This window comes from Chrysochloris asiatica, unplaced genomic scaffold, assembly GCF_000296735.1.
Source record: "Chrysochloris asiatica unplaced genomic scaffold, ChrAsi1.0 scaffold00546, whole genome shotgun sequence".
In the NCBI taxonomy this organism is placed as follows: Eukaryota; Metazoa; Chordata; class Mammalia; order Afrosoricida; family Chrysochloridae; genus Chrysochloris; species Chrysochloris asiatica.
The window spans coordinates 235,497-239,996 of record NW_006409064.1 but is presented as its reverse complement, the minus strand read 5'-3'; the positions used below and the strand labels follow the sequence as shown (position 1 = coordinate 239,996).

Here is a 4,500-nt window from a genome sequence, read left to right as displayed (position 1 = left end):
TTTTGCTTAGGTTGGTAGATCCATGCTATCTATCCTCAGTTTTTCAAACAAGATTGAAGCTAATAAAAATACTTTTATGGAATGAATAGTAAGTGGGGATGAGTCTTGGATGTATTAATACAATCCAGAGAACAAGGTCCAATCAAAATAGTGGGATCTGAGGGGATCTGCTGGGTCACTTAAATTCAAGTCAAAGAGGTCAGTTAGGATGCTTATAGTGACTATTTTTGATTACCAAAGGGGTAATCTTAATAGATCTAGCGTAGTGGTTACGAATCGGGCTGCAAACCACAAGGTCAGCAGTTCGAAACTACCAGCCATACAGTAGAAGTGGGATGAGGCTTTCTGCTCTCATAAAAATTTACAGTATCAGAAACCCTATACGGGGTCTCTTTGAGTTGGAATCAACTCCATGGTACAGAACCTCCACCACCACATTATTTTGTGCCTTTATTTTTTGTCTTACCTTCATACATAACACATTTGCCAGTTTTCTGTTTTTCATTTGTACAATGCAAAGAGGTTTAAGAATGTTCATGAAAAACCCCCATTATCTTATTAATTTCATTTTCCATGAACTTTTTGAAGCCCCCTTGTAATGTCATATCAATTACATTAATCATGTTGTGTTTGGTAATTCAATCAGTTGTGTACAAATGGCTTAGTAGGGTCATCTGACCCCATCTAACTTCACAAGGGGAAGAGAGACTAACCGTCAGCATCAGTTCAAGGCTAAGTCCTATGATGTAGAAGTCAGACACACGTCCTCTCTCAATATTTTTACCAACTCTGACACCAGCCATTCCTCCCATGACACTCTCCTTTTCTGTTGGGTTTGATAATTCATAGAAATGCCCACACAGAATTTACAAACAATACCTACATCTATGGAGTTATTTAAGGGAAATAACAGGTTATACAATTCAGGATCAGGAAAGACTCTTCTGCCCACAGGTAGACCTCTCCTAGGCCCACACCCTCTTGGCTCCTTAGCCCCATGATTCTATTGGACCTCTTGGACCATCTGGCCTATGTCCTGCTCTGGAAAGTGTTACAAAGCTCTTTAGCTCTACTGATAAGGACTCAGAGGTACACAACTTCATCCATACTCTTCTGCCTGAAGGTGATTTACTCCTGCCACAGGTGATGGTGAGACCAAGGGTGTTCCTAGGCTCTTGACTTTGGCTGAGGAAGCTGAACATGATAAGGAGGCAGCTGCATTCACAGGGTGGCAGCAGCCAGGGCCACCACTGTCAACTTCGCTGCTGACACCATTTGCAAGGTACCTGAGGCCATTGTTCTATGTACATCCCCCACCATGCACCTTACCTTTCTGTACCTGGATATACACAAAGTATTGTTCCAAATTCGGGCACAGCTCCTGCCTGGACCAGTACATACTTAGCAAGTCTAGACTGCTGTATTGAGGGGACACAGCTCTCAGGCTTTGTCCGGCAGGCTCCCATCAGGTTTTAATATAATAGACTTCCGGAGATTTAACTGCAGATCATTTAGGGACTGACTGATTATAATAGTGTTCACACAATATCCAAATTGCATAATGAACTATTACAGAACGTGTAGTGGATGTTCAGCAACACATATCTGTATATGACTCTATATACAGCCCACACATACATATATAAGCCTATACGTGCAAGGAGACCTGGTGTGGCACTGTAGGCTAATGCTTTAGACGGCAACGTCATTTGAACTGCAGTGTAGGTGGTTCAAGCTCACCAGCTGCTCCTTGGAAACCCTATACAGGGTTGCTATGGGTCAGAACCGACTGGACGGCACTGAACAGCAGCAGCATATGTGCGTAGTTACATTGCATATCTTTCCTTACATGTATATGTATACATATCTACACAATGTAACCACACACATATTTTATGACTATTATAACAGAAGTATATGTTTCATAATGGACCCTCTTTCTTGTGTACGTATTAACCTAGCCCAAGTTGAGCTCACGTCAGGTGCATTCAATATTACCTCTGAGCCAGTTTAATTTAAAAATATGTCTGAAGACTCAATTGTCAGATGACTTTAGACAAACTCTTGGGTATTTTATTTCCATTATTTAGTGATTATAATGTTTTGTGCTAATTACTGATTTTCCTCCCTGTTGGAAGAACAAAAAACATGACATACTTAAGAAGTATTCTTAATTCATGTGAGTTAGATGAGTGGATTGGTTCAGCAATTAAACAACCATGACCCTAAATAAACTGGTCAATGTACGAGTATAATATATTTTTGCTGGTATCAAAACGTGATAACATAAAAAAATCATACAGATACACAAAGCTAAGTATTATCTATTTACCCCCTACACAGGTAAAATAACATATTTGTACACTTGATTTTATATAAGAACTTAGTAAAATACATATCAAATCAAGTATACCAACATATTATCCCCAAACCTATCCAATACGAAGGTTCTATGGCTAGTGCCCAACTTGTTCAAATTGCTTTCATATTACTGCCTTTTACTAGTACTAGGATTCCTGGTGTGGTACTGTAGGATGAGCGCTGGACTCCTAATTGAGAAGTCGGCAGTTCAAACTCACCAGGTGTTCCTTGAAAACCTTATACAGAGTCAATATGAGTTGTAATCCACTTGACAGCACTTAACAACAACAACTACTTAGTACACTGGACTTTACCATTTATACCTTTTATTCAATTTACAGCTTTATACATATTCTAAAAAATTTAAGAAACAGTATAAAATAAAATTCTATCTTTCTCACTGACAGCTTATTTATACATAAGAATAATTCTCTAGATTCCTTTATTCATAACTTCCTCCTGACCACTCTGATCAAGGCCCTCTTCACTTGCTTGTTCCTCAGAGTATAGATGAGTGGATTGAGTACAGGAGTGACCACCGTGTACATGATGGCAATGATTCGGTCTTCATCTATGGAGCTGCCTGAGGCAGGACGAGTATAGGTAAAGATAACAGGAGCATAGAAAATAATAACTACTGAGAAGTGGGAGGCACAAGTGGACAGTGCTTTGTGAAGCATGCTGCAAGAGTGAGTCTTGAAGAAGAGGTATAAGATAATATAGAAATAGGAGAGAACTGTGAGAGAAAATGAACCCATGGCTACAGTCCCTGTAACAGTGTTGAGAAGCCACTGGTTGAGCTCAGTGTTCCCACAAGCCAACTCCAGCATTGGCTTAACATCACAGAAGAAGTGATGGATATGGTTGGAGCCACAGAAGTTCAACTTGGAAGTCATTATGGCGTGCAGCAGGGCATAGAAAAAACCAATGACCCAGACTGTGCTGGCCATCTGTTTACAACGTTGATGATTCATGATAACAGTGTAATGAAGTGGTTTGCAGATAGCCACAAAACGGTCAAAGGCCATCACAGCCAACAACATGGCCTCCGTGCTTCCCAGGAAGTGAAAGAAATAAAGCTGGCTTATGCAGGACACAAAAGAAATTGATTTGCTTGTAGAGAGGAGATTCTCCAGCATCTTTGGCACTGTCACTGTGGAGTAGCAGATATCCAGGCATGATAGGTTTCCCAGGAAGAAATACATAGGTGAATGGAGTTTTGGATCAGAGATGACTATCATCAGGATAACTCCATTCCCAGCCACACTGACAAGATACATGGTGGAGAAAATCGCAAGGAGAAGAGGCCACAGTTCCTGGTTGTCTGTCACTCCCAGGAGGACAAATTCAGTGACTGAGGTTTGATTCAGCATCACTTAAAAGAAGAGAAAAAAATCATATATCAACCATTATTTCTAATGAGAATTTTGTTGCCATGACAAAAATGTTATGAGGGAACATATAATTGTTTACATGATGCCTACCTCTGAGTTTTACAGAATGTGGGCTATTAAGAATGTTAGATATTAAGGCTGTTATGGATTATGACTTAGTCAATCTTGAAAATCTTTTAATTTAGATCCATTATTAGTGTTTCTTTTCTCTAGGAGATACAGAGCATGCTACAACTTTGCTGACTGAAAGTGAAGAAGACTTAAAATACTTACTGATGAAGATCAAAGACTGCAGCCTTCAATATGACTTGCACCTAGAAGTAACGAAAACAAAACTCCTCACCACTGGATCAATAAACAACATCCATAAAAATGGAGAAAAACTGAAATTGTCAAAACCTTCATTTTGTTTGGAGCAACCATCAACACTCATGGAAGCCATAGTCAAGAACTCAAATGGCATATTGCATTAGGCAGATCTGCTTCTCAAGACCTCTTTAATGTGTTGAAGGGCAAAGATGTCACTTTCAGGACTAATGTGTGCCTGACCCAATCCAGGGTGATTTTAATAACCTCATATGCATGCAAAAGTTGGATAATGAATAAGGAAGACCTTAGTAGAATTGATACATTTGGGTTATGGTGTTGGAGGAGAATATTGAAAGTACCATCATCTGCCAAAAGAACAAATAGATCTGTGTTGGAAGAAGAATAGCCAGCGTACTCCTTGGAAGCTAGGATGGTC

General features: G+C 39.7%; 1 pseudogene; it reads right to left on the bottom strand.

Moving 5' to 3' along the window:
* Positions 1-1,440: 1,440 nt before the first annotated feature.
* LOC102822182 lies at positions 1,441-3,734 on the bottom strand (annotated as a pseudogene).
* Positions 3,735-4,500: the final 766 nt, after the last annotated feature.